We start from the raw sequence: 23,326 nt of genomic DNA on the forward strand, positions 1-23,326 counted from the left end.
TATCGTGGATAGCACGTTTAGAGAGGTGGTCACACCGAAGCTGAAGGGACTTGAGGAAGGAAGGGAATGGGTGACCACTAGGCTTCCAAGAGAAACAGGCAGGTAGTTCAGGGACCTGGGGTCCCACTCACAAATCGGTATTCCATTTTGGAGATGGATGAGGGCATTAATTCCTCCAGGGAGTGCAGACAGAGCCAAGCTTCTGGCACCACAAGCAGCCTGTCTGTACAGGAGTGGAGGAAGAGAGGAAGAGCAATAGTAGTATGGGAGTCTATAACCAGGGTAACAGATAGACATTATTGTGGCCGCCAACATGACTCCAGGATGGTATGTTGCCTCCCTGGTGCCAGGATCTGGGATGTCACTCAATGGCTGCAGGACATCCTGAAGGGGGAGGGTGATAAGGCATGGCACATGTTGGTACCAATGACATTGGTAGAAAGAGGAATGAGGTCTTGCATCAAGAATTCAGGGAGTTAGGCCGTAGACTAAAAAGCAAGACCTCTCGGGTTGTAATATCTGGATTATTCCCAGTGCCCCTTGCTAGTGAGCTCAGAAATAGGAGAATAGTGCAGATGAATACGTGGCTTAAGAGTTGGTGCAGGACGGAGTGTTTTAGATTCCTGGATCACTGGGACTGTTTTTGGGGAAGGTGGGACCTGTACAAGTGGGACGGCCTATATCTGAACCAGAGCGGGACCAACATCCTTGCAGGTGGGTTTGCTAGTGCTGTTGGGAGGAGTTTAAACTAATTTGGCAGGAGGAGGGGACACAGAATGTTAGCAGAATAGGGACACATCATAATACAGTAAAACAATCAAGACAGTGGGAGTAGAGCTGCATTAAGTTTCAATGGAGCCTCTGCTTTAATACCAGGAGTATTATAGGTAAAACAGATGAGTTAAAGGTGAGGATTGACACGTAGAATTGTGATATAGTAGCCATCACTGAGACATGGTTGAGGAAGGGGCAGGATTGACAGTTAAACATTCTGGGATATAGAATATTCAGGCGAGACAGGGGAGGGGGTAAAAGAGGAGGAGGCATTCTATTATTAGTTAAGGAGTCAGTTACTGCAGTAAGGAGAGATGATATCTTGGAGGGGCATCGAATGAAGCTTTGTGGGTAGAGATTAGGAATAAAAAAAGGGCAGCCACATTGTTAGGTGTTTATTATAGACTCCCAGATAGTCAGCGGGAAATTGAGGAGCAAATATGTGCACAATTTGCGGAGGTGTGCAAGAACAATAACAATAGGATAATTATATTAGATGGTTTCAACTTTCCCAACATTAATTGGGATGCACATAGTGTTAAGGGCTTGGATGGAGTGGATTTCTTGAAATGTGGACAGGAGAACTTTTTAGATCAATACGTAGAGGGTTCAACAAGAGACGGGGCAGTGCCGGGCCTAATTCTGGGAAATGAAGCTGGACAGGGGGCTGACGTTGTGTTGGGGGAGCATTTTAGAGATATCGACCACAACAAGGTACAGTTTAAGTTTGTTATGGACAAAAAAATGGACAATTTGCAAAAAAATGTTTTGGATTGGGGAGAGTGGATTTTAGTAAAATAAGGCTGGACAAGGTAAACTTGTGGGGAAATCTACAGAGGAGCAGTGGTGGGGGGGGGGGGGCATTCAAAAAGGAAATAGGGAGAGTACAGGCTCAACATGTTCCCTCCAGGGTGATAGGAAGGAGTAACAAGCCCAGAGAACCATGGATAACCAGAGATATTCAGGGTACGATGAGACAGAAAAGAGAGGCTTTTAGCAGGTACGAGGGAAGCAAATCAACAGAGGCATTAGTGGAGTACAGGAAGTGCAGGGTGGAGCTTAAGAAAGCAATTAGGAGAGCAAAGAGGTGATATGAGAAAACTCAGGCTGGTAAAAGTAGGGAAAATCCCAAGATATTCTATAAGTATATCAATGGGAAGAGGATAACCAGGGAAGGAGAAGGGCCCATAAGGGACCAAGGGGGCAATCTATGGGTGGAGCCAGAGGACATTGCTAGAGTGTTGAATGAATACTTCACATCCATCTTCATTCAAGAGAATGAGGATGAAGATACCGAACTTGGGGAGAGAGACTGCGAGGTTCTTAAGCAAATTGATATAGGGAGTGACAAGGTATTGGAGGCATTGGCAGGCTTAAAAGTGGACAAATCTCTAGGTCTGGATGATCTGTGTCCCAGAATGCTCAGAGGGGCAAGCGAGGAGATAGCAGGGGCTCTGACCCAAATTTTTAATTCCTCTCTGGCCCTGGGGGAGGTGCCAGAGGACTGGAGAACAGCTAATGTGGTTCTGCTATTTAAGAAGGGTTGTAGAGATAAGCCAGGGAACTACAGGCCAGTGAGTCTCACGTCAGTGGTTGGGAAACTATTGGAGAAAATTCTGAAGGAGAGTATCTATATCCACTTGGAGAGGCAAGGTTTGATCAGGGATAGTCAGCATGACTTTGTCAGAGGGAGGTCATGCCCAACAAATTTGATTGAATTTTTTGAGGAGGTGACCAGGAGTAGATGAGAGTAGTACAGTTGATGTAGTTTATATGGAGTTCAGCAAAGCCTTTGACAAGGTCCCACATGGGAGACTTATAAAGAAGGCAAATGCACATAGGATACAGGGTCATTTGATAAGGTGGAGTCAAAATTGGCTTAGTTGTAGGAGACAGAGTGTGATGACAGAAGGATGCTTTAGTGACTGGAAGCCAGTGTCCAGTGGCGTACCACAGAGATCTGTGCTGGGCCCCTATTATTTGTCATTTATATAAACGACGTAGATGACCATGCTGGGGGTGGGTGTTGGGGGTGGGTGTTGGGGGTGGGGGGGGGGGGGGGGGGGGGGGTGGGGTGGGGGGGGTGTGGGGGGTTAGGATTAGTAAGTTTGTGGATGACACAAAGATTGGCAGGGTGGTTGACAGTGAGGTTGAGTGTCTTGGGCTACAGGAAGATATAGATGGGATGGTCAAATGGGCAGATAAGTGGTAGGTGGAATTTAACCCTGAAAAGTGTGAGGTGATACACTTTGGAAGCAGTAATTTGACAAGGAAGTATTCAATGAACTGCATAACACTAGGAAGTTCTGAGGAGCAAAGGGACCTTGGCGTGTGTATCCAATGATCTCTGAAGGTGGAAGGGCAAGGTGATGAAAAAGGCATGCGGGACACTTGCCTTTGTCAATCAAGGCATAGATTACAAAAGTAGGGAGGTTATATTGGAGTTGAATTGTATTGTATAGGACCTTGGTGAGGCCACAGCTGGAGTACTGCATGCAGTTCTGGTTGCCACATTATAGGAAGGATGTGATTGCACGGGACAGGGTGCAGTGGAGATTCACCAGGATGTTGCCTGGGATGAAAATTTAAGTTATGAAGAGAGGTTGGATATACTTGGGTTGTTTTCATTGGAGCAGAGAAGACTGAGGGGCGACCTGATCAAGGTGTACAAGATTAAGAGGGGCATGGACAGGGTGGATAGGGAGCAGCTGTTCCCCTTAGTTAAAGGGTCAGTCACAAGGGACACAAGTTCAAGGTGAGGAGCAGGAGGTTTAGGGGGGATGTGAGGAAAAACCTTTTTACCCAGAGGTTGGTGACGGTCTGGAATGCACTGCCTGGGACAGAGGTGGAGGCGGGTTGCCTCACATCCTTTAAAAAGTACTTGGATGAGCACTTGGCATGTCACAACATTCAAGGCTATGGGCCAAGTTCTGGTAAATGGGATTAGACAGGTCGGGTGTTTCTCATGTGTCGGTGCAGACTCAATGGGCTGAAGGGCCTCTTCTACACTCTGTGATTCTGCGATTCTGTGAAATGCCTGCTCTTGTTATGCTTGAGCCTTCCTCAGTTGGTGCCTCAAAGGCTCTGTGACTTGCGCTAGGTTCAGCAGGAATTTTGGCATACTAAGGAATCATTGAAGAACCTGAAATAGATGACAGGGTCAAAATTCACTGATGGTCCTTGTTTTTTTGTGGGTCCTCCTGCACTACTCACGATGTGGCCTAAAAATCAAAAGGATGAATTGGAGAATTCACTCTTATCGTGAAGTGTCAGTCCTTCCTTCTGCAAATGATTCAAAACAGCTTTAAGTCTCAGGTGTGTTCTTTGGCAGTTGCTCCGTATACAAGGGTGTCATCCATGAGGCATATTATGTCTTTAAAGCTTTGCAAAATGTAGACATTGTTTGCTGAAAAATTTCAGGTTATGCCAAACAGCAAATGATTAAAGCAAAGTCTGCTGAAAGGGGTAATAAATGTTGAAAATAATTTAGATTTTTCATCTTATGGTACCTGCCAAAAGCCACTGTTGGCACTGATTTTCAAGAACATTGGGGCCTTGGAGAACTTGGCCAGGCTGTCGTCTGCCAAGAACATTGGCTGGATTTCCCTTGCTGCAGCCTTGTTGAGTTGAGTCAGGTCAACACAGATGTGAAGGGACCCGTTTGCTTTAGGAACCAGAACCATTCCAGATCACCATTCTGTCGCCTTAGTGACAAGAGAGATGACTCCCATCTTGGCCATGGTCAAGTTGCAGTTAGATCTGTTCCATGAGTCAGTGCGGTATCCTCCACGGTGTGAAAAGACACACAGGTTTAGCATCATTTCTTGGTGTTATGCTGTATTCAGTCTCCAGTTGTCCCAGACCAGTAAATAGTTCTGGAAATCATTTTTGAAGTCATGCTCACACCCTTGCTGGTTGATTTTTTCCACCTTTTAGATGAGATTGAGGTTGACAGAGGGTTTTTGGCTCAGAAGAGAAAGTTCCTAATAGCAAATAACATATAATGTTTCCAGTATCTGTTCGTATATTGGAGCATTGCTTGCAATGTACCTTTGACCTTCAACTGGGTTGTCGATGGCTTCAGGCATTGTTTTACTGGCCATGATCTTTGTCTGACAAGACTGTTACACTTGCTCCTGTATCCAATTTGAAATTAGTGATTTGATAGTTCTACTATCTTTACCCCCCGGCCAGGTAGACTATTCCCTTGAACTTATTGTTAGCCTAGAACCTCAACTAAAAGAAATTTCAAATCATTAAAGGAACATAATCTATTTTATCAGTTATAGACTGGGACTTGAAATAAAAAGTTCTCTTTCCCAGGAGTTTCCCACCTAGCAAAATTATCTTAGGATAGAATATACAGAGAGGGATGTTATAGCAGAATAAACTATTGCTAAGTTTCCCAATATTAACTCTTAGAATTCTAACTTAGAATCCTAGGATATTGTTATTATATGTGGGCTCGTGAGGATGTGAATCTACCACTCTTTCATACTTGTTTAATGAATATTTACTGTTAAAACCAATTATAGATTACATTATAGCTAATGGAGATTATAGTAATCAAAGCTATAACATGCCAATAATATTTAAGATAACATAAAAAATTTGAATCCACCATAATAAACAGTTTGGATTTGCAAATAAGTATTGATTAAAAGATAATTATACTTACAATCCAGTATAGTTTCTTAAGGTTTTATAGTGTCTTTGCCTTAAAAAAATGGGGAATTCTGAAGAATTCCAGTACTCAACCTAGGTCCAAAGATGGTTGAACTAACTGTCCCCTAACTATAGCATGTATTTTATAAGAAATTCCTGCTGAAGTCACAAAGATTGCCATTGTTTGTTGTCTGTCAGAAAAATAAGTTAAAAAAACAAGTTAAGAACCTTGAGGACATAAGTTTGGGTTTCTGGAAAAATCCTGTTCTATAGGTCTGCTTCATAAACAAGGTAACGCAAGGGCTTATTATTTGTGGCTACACTTGGCCTCCTGGCAATGATGCAAATGCTGCAGTCATATTGTTAACTTTTGGTATGGCAAGCTGTATTCATTTATTAATATAAAAACAAAAAAACTGCGGATGCTGGAAATCCAAAACAAAAACAGAATTACCTGGAAAAACTCAGCAGGTCTGGCAGCATCGGCGGAGAAGAAAAGAGTTGACGTTTCGAGTCCTCATGACCCTTCGACAGAACTTGAGTTCGAGTCCAGGAAAGAGCTGAAATATAAGCTGGTTTAAGGTGTGTGTGTGGGGGGCGGAGAGATAGAGAGACAGAGAGGTGGAGGGGGTTGGTGTGGTTGTAGGGACAAACAAGCAGTGATAGAAGCAGATCATCAAAAGATGTCAACGACAATAGTACAATAGAACACATAGGTGTTAAAGTTAAAGTTGGTGATATTATCTAAACGAATGTGCTAATTAAGAATGGATGGTAGGGCACTCAAGGTATAGCTCTAGTGGGTTTTTTTTTAATAATGGAAATAGGTGGGAAAAGGAAAATCTTTATAATTTATTGGAAAAAAAAAGAAGGGGGAAACAGAAAGGGGGTGGGGATGGGGGAGGGAGCTCACGACCTAATTCAACAACTTTAGGTCGTGAGCTCCCTCCCCCATCCCCACCCCATTTCTGTTTCCCCCTTCTTTTTTTTTCCAATAAATTATAAAGATTTTCCTTTTCCCACCTATTTCCATTATTTAAAAAAAACCCACTAGAGCTATACCTTGAGTGCCCTACCATCCATTCTTAATTAGCACATTCGTTTAGATAATATCACCAACTTTAACTTTAACACCTATGTGTTCTATTGTACTATTGTCGTTGACATCTTTTGATGATCTGCTTCTATCACTGCTTGTTTGTCCCTACAACCACACCAACCCCCTCCACCTCTCTGTCTCTCTATCTCTCCGCCCCCCACACACACACCTTAAACCAGCTTATATTTCAGCTCTTTCCTGGACTCGAACTCAAGTTCTGTCGAAGGGTCATGAGGACTCGAAACGTCAACTCTTTTCTTCTCCGCCGATGCTGCCAGACCTGCTGAGTTTTTCCAGGTAATTCTGTTTTTGTTTTGTATTCATTTATTGTTTGCCTATTAATTCTAATTAGTATCTTAAGTTGCCTATCAAATGTGTTAATTCTGTTACAGTAATGTGTCCATTGACACAAAAGTCCGCATTTCAGAATGTGTATCTGGAGTCTTTGATCTTACCTAGGAAACACTATTGTTCCTACTCTTGATGAGAGTGTGTGTGAAGATTCTCTTGTCATCCTCTGTGTACCTAGGTGTTTTAGTTCTGATCATCTTTCCAAACCTTATACAATAAAAGCATTCTGTAGTGCTTGTGGGAACTGCTCATGCCTGTGGGGTTTTTTTGGTGCTACAGCACTGGCACGTTTAATGGCTTCTTGAGCTTTTGTTCCATAAGGTGTCTTCTTCTCTCGAGCATCTTTGACATTCTTTTGATCAACAATTTGTACAGTCATTGGGGATTTTCTGAGCCACGGTTTGTCTTCTTCTCTGTGTATGGCCTTATTTTGTTTATGGACCTCTGTTTGTCTCATCAACTGTATTGCTTTCTCCAAAGTTAAATCTTCTTTGGATTGCGGTAGGTCAGGTAGGGTGTCATCAGTAACACCAAATATGATGCAGTCTCATATCAGCTCAGTTTTAATATTCTCATATTCACAACCTTCAGCCAGTCGATACAGATCATTGCTAAAGGCATCTATCGATTCACCTGGTTTCTGGACCCTTTTGTTAAGCTTAGGTCTTTCCAATATCTTGTTACTCCATAAATTAAAATAATTATCAAAGACCTCTTTGAATTTGTCTGATGTTCCATTAATGCCTAGTCTTGCTATCACAACATCAGCAATTGCTCCAATAGAATACAGTAATGTTTTGACTTATTCAGCTTCAGACTTATTATCCAATCCAGATGCAATCCTGAATCTTACAAATCTCTTCCTCCATTATGCCCAATTCTGCGTTTGATCTGGTCTTTCCATATGCCCAAATCAGTGTGGCAAAGTGAATTTGGAATCCATAGCTATTTTAAGCTTTGAGGAGGCTTGCTTCGATTTTTTAAACTTCTATTGCTGTAATGGAGTTGTGCCATGCTGATCAGCCTTTCACTGATACATGCTGCGGTCTGTTTTGGTAATTGTTCCTAAGCTTCGCAAAATTTTTAAAATAATCGCTGCAAGTTATTGTTAAGCTCTGTTCACAGCTTTCCTCAGATTTGGGAATTGTGCTTAAGCAGCTGAATTTTTCTTTCAATTGCTGTCTCGTGGTCGTTATGCGCAATGGCGCCCACCTCGGACCTGGACTGCTGGTCGTACAGAAACCCGCAGTCACGAGAAATAGAATTTTCCCAGTGCTGCCTGCTTACCGAGCCATTACTTGAAGATTTTGAGCCTTTTTCGAGGCTTATTCACCCTTCCTCAATCGTTGCTAGGTTCTTTGATTTTGCTGCTGGATTAGAATTTTTCATGAGCCACGATGTGCTGTGGTGCTGCTATCAGTAAGCTGAACAGTTGATTTTTTTTCTCTGCTTCACAGCCTCCACATTTTCCATGGAGATCTTTTGGAGATTTTCAACTATCTTACTGAAGTCTCCAGTTGCGGTGCCTTTTTCAGGTCAGGCTTGCAAACAGTCTTAAAGTTGCTTTTCAGAGGCTTTGGGGTCCTTCACTGCTGTCACCATGTTGTATGCTGCTTGTGACTAGCTCAGGAATGATTGCAGACTCATAGGCCTGAATTTTTAGATCAGCGGGCCCGGGATTAGGCAGGAAATGGACCGACGGCCAATTAACGGCCAGCCAGTGTGAAACGCGCGCTGAAAAGCTCAGCGCTGCTGGGGTAGGGGCAGGAAGGGGGCAGGTGGTGATGTCAACGCAGGTGGTGGTGAGTGCTGAGAGAAAGCTCCCTGAAGGCAGAGAGCTGCCTCAGGGAGCTGGGACATGTTTGTCAATTTATCAGAGAGTTGCCTCAGGGAGCTGCAGACCTGAAAACCATCAAATAAAGTTTCAAAAAGCCAGAAAAAAATGTCTAAACTTCAAAATCAGGCACCTGAAAATATAGATGATATAAATGCTGCCCACAGATTTTTATTTTTATTTTATTTCATAATGGAAACCTCATCCAGCTCTTGGATGAGTTTTCATGAAAAACGTAAAGGCTGCCTGGCTGATTCGCCCGTCTGCCAACCGTAAGGTTGGATGGACCATGAAAAGTCGGATTCAATTGCTCTGTTAATAGATATGCCTGAACTATAATTTGTTATTGGATGAATATAACTATTTATAGATATACAAGACTACAGGTATTACTCAATCTAAACCATGAGCTTTCTTCTTCTTGACTCTTAGTTATGTGTCTCTCTCTGACATCTTCAGTTAGGTGGTACTATTTCTCCAGCCCTGCACATTAACCCTTTCAACCCTGAACACCCTAATACTACAATATCTAGGCTTCTCCTAAAAACACCTATGTGATTCTCATCAAATGCTCCATGTCATTTCAAGTTCCACTTTCTAAGCACTCTCTGGAAGTTGCTCCTGGTTTCTTTATTAGATTTATTAGTGACTATCCTCTATTTAAGGCCTCTAGTTTTGGACTATTCCACAAGGGGAGACACTATTTTTCCCCTACCAAACCCCTTCATGATTTTAAAGACCACCATGAGGTCATCCCTCTGTCTTCTCTCTTCTAGAGCAAGAAGCTCCAGCCTTCAGACTTTAAGCACTACTCCCATTTTCTCTCTGATGGTAGGTGTTTGGAAATTAGGATTGAGCATACCAGCAGTTTCAGGGGTAGGTTAGGGAGGAAAGTTGCTATAGGAATCCTTTATTGATATGCTACCAGTAAGGTGGTCTGCATCTTTGGAGTTGATCTGCCTTCTTCTTCCTCCAAAATTTTAGGTTTCTGATGCCTGCTCCATTTTGCCAGGTTTTCATGCACCCATTTCCAAATTAGATAACCTGCTTTAGGTATTCACATGTTCCCTGATCTTGTACATGCCTTTCCTTTCTTCAATTTCTCTCATTATGCCTCTTTTTGTCTTCCACTATTATCATTTCCATCATTTAACCAGCTCCTGTTCTCCATTTATTTATCCAACAATTTGTTCCTTGTGTAAGTGATTCCCTCTCCTCTTCTCTCACTCTGTTCCTTCTGAGCTGTTCATCTTTAATATCCTCCAGTTCTAATGAATGGCTGTGCCTGAAACGTACTTTCTTCCTTCCTTTACAGATGCTGCCTGACTCAAGGACTGGTTTCAGTATTCTATAGAATTAGATGATCTATTATTCTGCATCACAATAAATTTCTCCAAGCTGAACCCCCTAAATGACTGGTCCAAAATCTCTCTCAAACTGGAAAATGAGCCCTCTTAAAATCACTTTAAATAATCTGCAGCAGGAAGTTAACATAAAGCAAACTGAAATTTAATGACTGAATGATTATTAGCACCCTAGTGCTCCCCCACATGGAGACTGGCAGAAAAATAAGGTTTTGTTACTGAAGTGAATGAGATGAAAGTTGCTGTGGAACCGAGGCCGAGGGTAGCTACTGTATAGATTGAACCAGGCTGTGCATTTTCTTCCTCTCACATGTTATGGACCAGAAGGCTGTACACATTTTGGAAGCTGTTCCACCCCTTAATTTTTATGCATCTTCACTTTTTTCAGACCCTGTCTCTTTTAATTTATTCCTTGCTGGCTTTCCATCATCCCTCTGACTACCCCTTTTCTGATTCTGAATCACCTGGCCTCAGCAAAGACTTTGGGCAGAACTTTCTGCCTGTCGGGCGGTCCGGTCGGGAGCGGGCGCTGCTCACAATCAGCTGCGTGCTGCCATTTTATGTGGGTGGGCCAATTAAGGCCTGCCCAGCGTGATGCATGGCCGGTAGTGCTCAGCGCTACCTGTGCAAGCAGGTGGGAGGAGAGGGAGTCGGGGCCTACGCTTCTTTGTGCATGTGCGTGAAAGAGCGCAGAAATCTCCCTGAGGCACGGAGTTGCCTCAGGGAGATTAAGTTCAGGTTGAAATTTTTTAATAAAGACAGATAAAAAATTATTTACACATGTTCCCCCATGTGATAGTGTCACATGAGCTGGGACATGTTGGTCAATTTATCAGAATTTATTTATTTATTTAATAAAGCCTTCAGGAAACCTCACCCCGCCGGTAGACGAGGTTTCCTGAAAAACGTGAAGGCTGCTTGGGCTCTTCGCTTGCCCGCCAACCTTAAAGTTGAACAGGCAGCATTGATAAGTGCCTTAATTGTTTTTCTAATGGCCTTAATAGGCCGTTGATAGTTTGGTGGGCATGCAGCTGCTTCTCGTATGTGCCCGCTGAACGTAAAATCTAAATGACACGCACTGACGTCAGGACGCATGCCCGATGTCACCGCGCGTCCTTTTATGCATCGGCATGGCGGGCCCACTCCTGCATGCTGACGTCAACATTCTGGCCTTTATTTTCTTCATATTATGCCACCATTTAAACGATTTTGGAATTTGACATGATACTAAGCCTATCCTTTACTACCACTACTTCTAGGCCTATTTTTTTGTTTCCTTTCTATTATTTAAACCTCTTCTTCTGTTTCACCTTCTCTCTGGTCCCTTCAATTTTCCATTGAAAAATGTGGCTGTGATATTAGCCATCTAATTTTTTCTACCCCTCACTCTGAACTTGTTGCTCTCTGTTCCCTCAGCTCCAACCTTCTCATCATTAAACCCACTGACAAATGAGGTGCTGTTTTTGTTTTGCAGAAGGATCTCCACCAGCTGGCTATAGCTGAATATTGACTTTCTGATGACTCATTGCATCTCCTACTGGGGGAGGTGGTGGTGTAGTGGTTTTGTCACTAGACTAGTAATACAGGGAGCCAGCATAATGCTCTGGGGACCTGGGGTTGAATCCTATTACACCAAGTGGTGAAATTTGAAATCAATAAAATATCTGGAATTAAAAGTATAATGACCATGAAATGATTGTTGTAAAAACCCATCTGGTCCTTTACGGAAGGAAATCTGCCATCCTTACCTGGTCTGGCCTACATATGACTCCAGACCCACAGCAATGTGGTTGACTCTGAAATGGCCTAGCAAGCCAATCAGCTCCCAAGGGCAATTAGGGGTGTGCAATAAATGCTGGCTTAATCAGCGACATCCGTGTACTATGAATGAATGTAAAAAAATTACCACTGAACACCAAGCATAATTTTCCAGATTGACATTGATCTCACTTCTGTCAGTTATTTTCTTTGATACAATCTCAAATCTCATTGTTTCCCAACACCTTATAGATCATTTCTAGTTCCATCCTAGGGCGCACACATAGGACTGTCCCAGCAGAATGATTCTATTAACCTATTCCTATCTCACCAATCTAATTTGCTTTTTTTTTTTACCTAATTCATACTGCTTTATCGGTCTCTATCCATCTATATCCAAAGCATCTCCAATGCCCTCTGTCACTTTAACAATCTCAGATTGTCCATGCCCATTATCTCCCTATTATCGGTACAGATATCCATGGATATTCAGTCTGACTACATTTCCATTCCTTAGCAGGATGGTTAACAGCTGTCAATTTCTTTCAAAGGTGGACCAACCATCCACCATCATTCTCCTTTACTTGCTTGAATTTGTTCTTTTAACTCCATTCATTTCCTCTAGATAAAGTATGTCTCTATGGAAACCCATATGAGCTCCAGGTATGCTTCTTTCACTTTAGGATATATGGAACACTTTTTTAATCATAATAAGACATTTTCACAACCCCAACCCCCTCCACTGACCTGTCGACCTCTTCCTCTATTGGCTATATTGGTGCCACCTTCTGTATTCATTCTGATCGAGATAATTTCTTATGCTATAGATCTAATTTTCACCCATTCTTCACCTTTCCATGGTCCAGCTCTGACACTGCCCTTCCCTTGGTGGGCTTCTCTCTATTTCTGATTATGTGCTTTCCACTGACATCGATACGAACCTACGAACCACTGATTCTAACAAACATCTTGATTGTTCTTCTTCCTATCCATCTCCTGTAAAGACCTCATCCTTTTCTCCCAGTTTACCTATCTTGGTCACATTTGCTTTGTTGAATCCACTTTCTAAATCAGAAATTTCCCTTTTGCAATGACTCTTGTCTCCACAACATTTCCAGGGCCTCTATCCTTACTACAACTACAAATACACTTACTAGTACAACACCAACACAAACCCTGTCATCATCTTCAATCTGCCAGGCTTGGCATTTGCCACATCATCTCAGCCATTTTCATAACCTACAAAACCTTCTCATAAGTGAGCACCTTTCCCCTCCTCTAGCTCCCCACCTTTCAAAAGGAACTAGTCCCTTCATGATACACACTCATTCTTTCACTAGCCTTATTTCTAGCTGTCCTTTCTTTGTATATTCCTACACAAACTCAAAATATTTAACATCTGCCCATCAATCCTCTGTGACAAATGCATATATTGTAGGATTATTTTTTAATTTGGAAAGTGTAGTTTTTAAATGTAGGATAGATGCAAGAAAGTTTGGTCGGGCTAGCTTATCAAGTGGGCATGGAGTTGCAGGTCAAAGGGGAAGTCTTATTGTGTTGCTGCTATGGTAGTAAGAGATATTCACGTCTAGGATTATAGTGGCCTCTCTGAAAATTTCTTGAGGAGATGGGCTGTCTATAGGCATTTCAGGAGATGATTAAAAGTTAAGGTGTAAACCGAGTCATTTAAATTATTCATGCAACTTTCCCTTATCAAAGAAAGGTTTGAAGGCACCTGGTAAACAAAAGAAGGTCTTTTTGAAGTATCCATATACTTTTCAGGTCAAATGAAAGGTTTCAAATGAAATATAATTAATTTGGGTTTCTCTCTGAGAACGTGCCATGTGTGTCATGTTGCCATGGAAATTGGCTGGAGGATTTTCCTAGCCAGATGCTAGTGAGAGAATCCCCAAGAAACCCCTGACCTTGGAAGATAACTTGGAAAAAGAAGAAACACACAGTAATCCTTGGGAGCCAAGACAAACATTGGTTTGCTTCCATAAGATCTGAATGCACTCAATAAACTGTAACATAAGAGGTTGCTGGTTAAAATTAAAAGTGGGATGGAAAATGTTCTGTTCAGAGCATTGGGTTTAAAGTATAAGTGCTTATGAGATCTAGTGGCCTGAATTTTTCCCGTGTTGGGCGGGCTTGGCAGGAGCAGGAGGGGCCAGTCACCAAGCTGACCACTGCCCATGATTGGCTCCACACCGCCATTTTACGCAGATGGGCCAATTAAGGCCCGCACAGTGTAATACATGAGCGGTAGCGAGCGCTATCTGTGCGGGTGGGGAAAGGAGGGAGATTCGGGGCCAGCAGTCCTTCACGCACATGCGCAAAAGAGCACTTCAATCCTCCAGTGGAACAGAGCTGCCTCAGGGTGATTGAAGCACTTTTGAAATAAATAAATAAGTGGAACAAAAATTTAATGAAACGTGAGGGGCATATTAACCACCTGTGATTGACCTGTTTAAAAAACATGCAAGCATGCAATTTTCTTAAACAATCCAACATTAAAAGTAATCTTTTTCCAAATCCTTTTCTGTGAAAAATGGCCAATTAAATCCTGAACTATGGCATGGGAAGTTTTACAATCTTTGTAGAGGCCGACCAGTAACTTTAAAAAAGAAATTTGAATTCTCAGTTATTAATTGAAAAGGTGTGTCACATGAAATGGGGCATGTTTTTTATTTTTCAGAAATTTTTAAAATTCAATTTGTAATAACTTTAGGAAACCTCATCCCACTTGTGGATGAGGTTTCCTAAAAAACATAAAGGCCTCTTGGTCTTTTCGCCTGCCCACCAACCGTAAGGTTGGACGGGCAGCATAAATTTGAAATTAATTAGTTTGTTAATGGCTTTAATAGGCCTTTTAATTATCGGCAGGGGCACAGCCAACTCCGGCACACACCCGCTGAGCGAAACATTGCGAGGCAGCGTGATGACGTCAGGACGCACATCCAACGTCACTGCGTGTTATTTTATGTGCTGGGGTGTCGGGCCCGCCCCCGCACGCCGACTGAAAAATCCTGGCCAGTGTTAAGTTAAGATGGTGCTTGTTCTTTCTCTTTTGTCTGAAAAAGTTTTTTCCCCCTTTAAAAGGTGAAAGCTTGTTGCGAGGCCTTTTCAACTAATAACCAAGAATTCAAGTTTCTTTTTAAAAGTTACTGGTCGACCTCTGCAAAGATTGTAACACTTCCCATGCCACAGTTCAGGATTTAATTGGCCATTTTTCATAGAAAAGGATTTGGAAAAAGGTTACCTTTAAAATTGGATTTCTTGAGAAAATTGCATGCTTGCATTTTTTTTAAACAGGTCAATCACAGGTGGTTAATATGCTAAATAGAGGTTATTTTCCCCCTGATCCAAACAATAAATAATTTGTTAGTGTATCTGTGTAATCAAAAATAAACAGCTCATGTCCACAGTGCTGCAAAAATTCTTTGATCCCTTTCTCACTGTGAACAGCAAGAGATAAAACAGAAACCGGAAGATGGTAGAAGGAGACAGGCAGGCAGACAGAAAGAGATGTTTTTTGAAGCAGAAAGACTTTTGCTGAGATGAAGAGATTAGAAGTGCTGAAGGATAGTTAGAAGGATAGATAGAAGCCATTATGTTTAAGTCAAATATGAAGACCCACATGTGCTAAAATGGTGTGTTTTTATTTTGTAATTTTACATGAATAAGTTCCACAGTTTGAAATAAGCGAGTCTGGTCAAAACAGCTGTTCTGTATGTTCACCTTACTGTGAAATAAAGGAATTTAATGATTCATAGATAACCCTGTCTCACCAAATGTTTGCTTTGTCCACTTTGATGAGATAAATAAAGTAAACTTTCATAGAGAAACATTTCCAGTTCAAATCACATGTAGTCATTTTTGTTACACTCCTGGGGGAGAATTTTCTCCCCATAGGGGGTGGGTGTGCGGGGACAGGCGTGAGCAGTCGCGCAGCCAATCGATGCCCCTGTTGGCTGGGCACCTCCATTTTACGTGGGCGGGCCCGACATCACCCCGCTTCATTTTATGCCTCAGCGAGCGGCGCCCACCCCTGTTCGCTGAGCTGAACGTTATACCCCTGTGTTGTGATATCAGATTAATAGATATAGTACAGTCTAAGTCAACGACCCCAACAGAATGATGTTCAAACCACCTAGGGGAATACTGAGGTCATTTTGCCAGAGGGGCTATTTACAGCAGATTGGATATTGTAACATCGAAGAACAGTACTGACAGGCAGTTAAGATTATGGTATTAACTTATTTTTCAATTTTCATTTGATCAGCCATGTTTTAATAACACTTTCCATTGTAAGTTTGCATTTGCTATAGTCACATTTGTTGTGTATTTTCTCTTCTAACCTCTTTACTTTTCATGCTTTTGGTGGTGATGAATGTCTTTTCAACCCCACAGTGTGTGCTTGTTTTTTTGTTGTTTCTATAAATCTGTATTATCCCACTGATGGGCTGGAATTGTGTCATTGTGGCTGGTGTACAGACATCAGACCTGTAGGCTGGGGGTGTCCTGTCCGGCCACGTTTTATAGGGGTCAGGCAACTAATTGGTTGCTGGCAGGACTCATGTTCCTTTAAAGAATGGCTGCCTAACCCAGGAGCTGCTGGCCAATCAGTGGGCAAGCAGCTCAGTAGTCTCAGTAGTGCCATCAGGAGCAGTGGCCACTGCTCTGACTACACTTAGAAGATGAGGGTATGGAAGGATGCCTCTCTCCCAGTCAGTGGTGTCTATGAATGCTGGAACCATTCAGGCAGGCCCCACCGAGTTGGGGGAGATGGGTTTGGGGAGGAATTGGTGAGAGCAGGTGATGCTGTTGCTGCAGAAGCAGCTATCGCCACTGGGGAACCCCCTTCCCTTGGCCAAATGGTGCCCAAATAAGAGGACCGCCACCCCAGAAACCGTAGGAAAGCCACCATAGTTCACCAGTTGGTCTTCCCATGCAGTGGAGGGCCTACCTGTCGCTGGTAAAATGCCAGTGGTGGCAAGAAGTGGCCCTTAATTGGCCACTTAAGTGGTTGAATTGGTCTCTGGTAAGGATGGCTGTCCCTCCCCTTCCTCGGTGCTGGTAAAATTGCATGACGGCAGGAAGACAACGGGCACTCCAACTCCACCTTCTTTATGGATCCATCCGCCTCCCAGCCAGTGCCTAGAGGGCTGAACTTTGCTTTTAACTCATTCTTGGGATGTGGGCATCACTGGGTAGGCCAGCATTTATTGCCCATCCCTAATTACCATTAAGAAAGTGAGCTGCCTTCTTAAGTTGCTGCAGTCCATGTGGTGTGGATGCTTCCACAGTGCTGTTGGGAAGTGATGATGAAGGAACAGTGATATATTTCCAAATCAGAATGGGGTGAGATTTGGAGGGGATCTTGAAGGTGGTGGTTTTCCCATGTGCCTGTTGCCCTTTTTCTTCTAGGTGGTTGAGGTCATGGGTTTAGGAAGAGCTTTCACAGAAACCTTGGCAAGTTGCTGTAGTGCAGCACCCTGCAATCATATTGCACTAGTGGATATAAATTTGGCAGTGCTGGGCTGCTGCTCCAAGAACTTCATGCCTTGCATACTGAAGGCCCCCACAGAGCAGCAAACATGTTCTCTTTATTTATAAAACAAAAACAGAATTACCTGGAAAAACTCACCAGGTCTGGCAGCATCGGTGGAGAAGAAAAGAGTTGACGTTTCGAGTCCTCATGACCCTTCGACAGAACTTGAGTTCGAGTCCAAGAAAGAGTTGAAATATAAGCTGGTTTAAGGTGTGTGTGTTGGGGGCGGAGAGATAGAGAGACAGAGAGGTGGAGGTGGGGGGGTGTGGTTGTAGGGACAAACAAGCAGTGATAGAAGCAGATCATCAAAAGATGTCAACGACAATAGTACAATAGAACACATAGGTGTTAAAGTTAAAGTTGGTGATATTATCTAAACGAATGTGCTAATTAAGAATGGATGGTAGGGTATTCAAGGTATAGCTCTAGTGGGGGCTTTTTTATTATATAATGGAAATAGGTGGGAAAAGGAAAATCTTTATAATTTATTGGGAAAAAAAAGGGAAGGGGGAAACAGAAAGGGGGTGGGGATGGGGGAGGGAGCTCACGACCTAAAGTTGTTGAATTCAATATTCAGTCCGGAAGGCTGTAAAGTGCCTAGTCGGAAGATGAGGTGTTGTTCCTCCAGTTTGCGTTGGGCTTCACTGGAACAATGCAGCAAGCCAAGGACAGACATGTGGGCAAGAGAGCAGGGTGGAGTGTTAAAATGGCAAGCGACAGGGAGGTTTGGGTCATTCTTGCGGACAGACCGCAGGTGTTCTGCAAAGCGGTCGCCCAGTTTACGTTTGGTCTCTCCAATGTAGAGGAGACCACACTGGGAGCAACGAATGCAGTAGACTAAGTTGGGGGAAATGCAAGAGAAATGCTGCTTCACTTGAAAGGAGTGTTTGGGTCCTTGGACAGTGAGGAGAGAGGAAGTGAAGGGGCAGGTGTTGCATCTTTTGCCTGGGCATGGGGTGGTGCCATAGGAGGGGGTTGAGGAGTAGGGGGTGATGGAGGAGTGGACCAGGGTGTCCCGGAGGGAGCGATCCCTACGGAATGCCGATAAGGGGGGTGAAGGGAAGATGTGTTTGGTGGTGGCATCATGCTGGAGTTGGCGAAAATGGCGGAGGATGATCCTTTGAATGCGGAGGCTGGTGGGGTGATAAGTGAGGACAAGGGGGACCCTATCATGTTTCTGGGAGGGAGGAGAACGCATGAGGGTGGATGCGCGGGAGATGGGCCGGACACGGTTGAGGGCCCTGTCAACGACCGTGGGTGGAAAACCTCGGTTAAGGAAGAAGGAGGACATGTCAGAGGAACTGTTTTTGAATGTAGCATCATCGGAACAGATGCGACGGAGGCGAAGGAACTGAGAGAATGGGATGGAGTCCTTACAGGAAGCGAGGTGTGAGGAGCTGTAGTCGAGATAGCTGTGGGAGTCGGTGGGTTTGTAATGGATATTGGTGGACAGTCTATCACCAGAGATTGAGACAGAGAGGTCAAGGAAGGTGCTGTTGTTGTCTGGTGCACTGACCTCTACCTCGCGGAGGCTGAGCGTCAACTCGCAGACACTTCCTCCTACCTCTCCCTGGACCATGACCCCACCACTGAACATCAAGCCATTGTTTCCAGGACTGTCACGGACCTCATCTCCTCTGGGGATCTCCCTCCCACAGCTTCCAACCTGATAGTCGCCCAACATCGGATGGCCCGCTTCTATCTCCTACCCAAAATCCACAAACAGAACTGCCCCGGTAGACCGATCGTCTCAGCTTGCTTCTGCCCCACAGAACTCATTTCTCGTTACCTTGACTCCCTTCTCTCTCCCCTTGTCCAGTCCCTTCCCACCTACATCCGTGATTCCTCTGACACCTTACGTCACATCAAAAATTTCCAGTTCTCTGACCCCAACCGCTTCCTCTTCACCATGGACGTCCAATCCCTCTACACCTCCATCCCCCACCAGGATGGTCTGAGGGCCCTTAGCTTCTTCTTCGAACAGAGGCCTGAACAATCCCCATCCACCACTACTCTCCTCCGTCTGGCTGAACTTGTTCTCACGCTGAACAATTTCTCCTTCAACTCCTCTCACTTCCTCCAAATGAAAGGTGTGGCTATGGGTACCCGCATGGGCCCCAGCTATGCCTGTCTCTTTATGGGGTATGTGGAACATTCCTTGTTGCAGTCCTACTCCGGCCCCCTTCCACAACTCTTTCTCCGGTACATCGATGATTACTTCGGTGCCGCTTCATGCTCTTGTAGGGACTTGGAAAAATTTATTAATTTTGCTTCCAATCTCCACCCCTCCATCATTTTCACGTGGTCCATCTCTGACACTTCCCTTCCCTTCCTTGACCTCTCTGTCTCAATCTCTGGTGATAGACTGTCCACCAATATCCATTACAAACCCACCGACTCCCACAGCTATCTCGACTACAGCTCCTCACACCCCGCTTCCTGTAAGGACTCCATCCCATTCTCTCAGTTCCTTCGCCTCCGTCGCATCTGTTCCGATGATGCTACATCCAAAAACAGTTCCTCTGACATGTCCTCCTTCTTCCTTAACCGAGGTTTTCCACCCACGGTCGTTGACAGGGCCCTCAACCGTGTCCGGCCCATCTCCCGCGCATCCACCCTCATGCCTTCTCCTCCCTCCCAGAAACATGATAGGGTCCCCCTTGTCCTCACTTATCACCCCACCAGCCTCCGCATTCAAAGGATCATCCTCCGCCATTTTCGCCAACTCCAGCATGATGCCACCACCAAACACATCTTCCCTTCACCCCCCTTATCGGCATTCCGTAGGGATCGCTCCCTCCGGGACACCCTGGTCCACTCCTCCATCACCCCCTACTCCTCAACCCCCTCCTATGGCACCTTCCCATGCCCAGGCAAAAGATGCAACACCTGCCCCTTCACTTCCTCTCTCCTCACTGTCCAAGGACCCAAACACTCCTTTCAAGTGAAGCAGCATTTCTCTTGCATTTCCCCCAACTTAGTCTACTGCATTCATTGCTCCCAATGTGGTCTCCTCTACATTGGAGAGACCAAACGTAAACTGGGCAACCGCTTTGCAGAACACCTGCGGTCTGTCCGCAAGAATGACCCAAACCTCCCTGTCACTTGCCATTTTAACACTCCACCCTGCTCTCTTGCCCACATGTCTGTCCTTGGCTTGCTGCATTGTTCCAGTGAAGCCCAACGCAAACTGGAGGAACAACACCTCATCTTCCGACTAGGCACTTTACAGCCTTCCGGACTGAATATTGAATTCAACAACTTTAGGTCGTGAGCTCCCTCCCCCTTCCCCACCCCCTTTCTGTTTCCCCCTTCCCTTTTTTTTTCCAATAAATTATAAAGATTTTCCTTTTCCCACCTATTTCCATTATAAAAAAAAATATAAAAAAAAACCCCACTAGAGCTATACCTTGAGTGCCCTACCATCCATTCTTAATTAGCACATTCGTTTAGATAATATCACCAACTTTAACTTTAACACCTATGTGTTCTATTGTACTATTGTCGTTGACATCTTTTGATGATCTGCTTCTATCACTGCTTGTTTGTCCCTACAACCACACCACCCCCCTCCACCTCTCTATCTCTCCGCCCCCCACACACACACCTTAAACCAGCTTATATTTCAACTCTTTCTTGGACTCGAACTCAAGTTCTGTCGAAGGGTCATGAGGACTCGAAACGTCAACTCTTTTCTTCTCCGCCGATGCTGCCAGACCTGCTGAGTTTTTCCAGGTAATTCTGTTTTTGTTTTGAATTACCATATCAATACTGTTGCACAAATATGCTATTCCATTTATGGTCCAAAGGTGTCACCAGAGCTCTGTTCATGATTGAGTTTACATTTTGGATTGCTGCAATGATATTTCTCATTCTTACAACATTTGGACTCACCAAGCTTCTAACTCAAAGGCAAGAATGCTATCACTGAGCCAAGACTGACTTCTTTAAGAACATTCTAAGATAATGAACAAAACTGTTAAGTGCAGGGTCCTAAACTAGAAAGGATTTTGGATTTGGAAGCTCATTTATGGAGTGGTATGGGATTGTAAAGTAATGGATGGTAATGATTGCTCCACTTCTGTCCCCTTTAATTGAGGCAGACGGAATAATCAGGTCCTTAATCACTGCTTCTATTCAGCTAACATTAGAACTATTATCAGCATGGACTGATATATAAAATAAATCAAGGGAAACACACTGGGGAACATGAGAATATGACAAGTTTTATTACTCTTTTGTAAATAGCCTGGAACTAAGAACTTATAAGTGTATTTTCTTAATGCAAACTTTGATGGTGGTGGTGCAAAAAGGTCAGTGGGGGAGAAATCAGAAAATTGGGTTGAAAATCTGGAATGACAACGTACCGGCTGGTTTCTACTCGAAACTGATAACTTTATTACAGAGAGCTCTTTCAGAAGCTTCATGCTTGAACCAGGTCCACTAGTAGAAAGCCAAGCCCCCTTGGATTACCTGTGCTTAGGGCAAATTCATCAGAGTGTACAAGAACAATCACGTGATCCCGAGAGGCGGTAGGAAAAGGCTATACCTTCAATTACTGGATGGCCAACCATAATGCACCAAATGCATCTGAGATGAGGATGCACAGTGGGTGAATGAAGCTCCCACTCAAGATAAATGAGAGCTTTAGTACAATGTTCAATTTAATATTAATAACATACTGGTAATTACAGGTGCAGTTTGCTGCAATTTTTGCCATGCATATAGATTGTGCATTAGTGTTGCTTTGTTAAATCAGGCCCTGCAGAAAGGCATATTCAGCATTGACCTGAAGTCAATATTTAAAATATTTAATTTCTGGGTGTTGGAATTTGAAGGCATGAGTTTTGATAGAGATAGTTTGCCTACATTACTTATAATTTACAACAGAAGCAATCCAATGAGGATCCTATTATTTTATGTTAGTTGGAGGAAGAATAGGAGAATAGGAGACATGAAAGATAAGTGGGCCTTTGTTACCCAGGCACATACAAAAAAGAGAATGATTACCTTGACATATCTGAGAAAAAAATTGACTTTGTAGGCTTCACTTGAGACAGAGTGACAAGGTGGTATCATCTCCAGGAAACTGACCTCCAGACGACATTCCAGCTTTGGTCTCTTGGATGTCAAGCTTACTACAATCCTGAACTGCTCATATCAAGCTGCCACAAAGGACACCGACATCATCACTCATACTGCAGTTGATGGATATATCAAGCAGATGACTTATGTGTTGTTTACTGAGGTAAACAATTTCATTACTTGTCCCAGGATAACAAAAAACAGAATAAACATTTCCCTTGGAAGGCAGGGTTCTTTACCATCATTGAATCTTTTGGGTTCCTGCACATTAGGTTCTGTGAGAGGCGGATGCAGACCGTGCCAAACACCGGGGCCTGGGCTGCAAGTTTTAAACGGAGCTTCTCGTTGTCCAGACTGAGCAGCCAGAGTCGCAGACTGGCTTAAAAAAATTGGAACTGGAGGGTTCTGTCAGTGTCAACATCAATTCCACTGAGCTGCTGCACTGCTGCTTCCAATCTCTGGGCAGCTTTGTGCATCTGATCATTTTTTTTTGGAGAGCCCGCCAGAAAACCAAAGCTGCCTGAAGGCCAGCAGCAGTGCAGCAACATCAGGAGAATGTTCCTGCTTGGGGCGTGGGTCAGGGGTGGGGGGTGGGGGTGGGGGGGGTTGCGGGAGCGGGTGGCTGTTGAGGAGAGCTGGAGGAGGTTGGCGGTGGGAAGAGTATAGGATGGGAGGACGTTGAAGGGGAAGTTGGGGAGGAAGGTTGGGGAGGAGTTGGGGAGGGAGGTTTGAGTGTGGTTGCAGAGAGGTTAGAGGAGGATTTGGGGCTGGGGGAATGTTGGGGGTGGTTGGGAGGTTGAAGGCAATGTTGGGGGGTTGGCCAGAGGTTAGAGTGTGGATTG

The sequence above is a fragment of the Carcharodon carcharias genome, chromosome 6, assembly GCF_017639515.1.
Source record: "Carcharodon carcharias isolate sCarCar2 chromosome 6, sCarCar2.pri, whole genome shotgun sequence".
Taxonomy (NCBI): Eukaryota; Metazoa; Chordata; class Chondrichthyes; order Lamniformes; family Lamnidae; genus Carcharodon; species Carcharodon carcharias.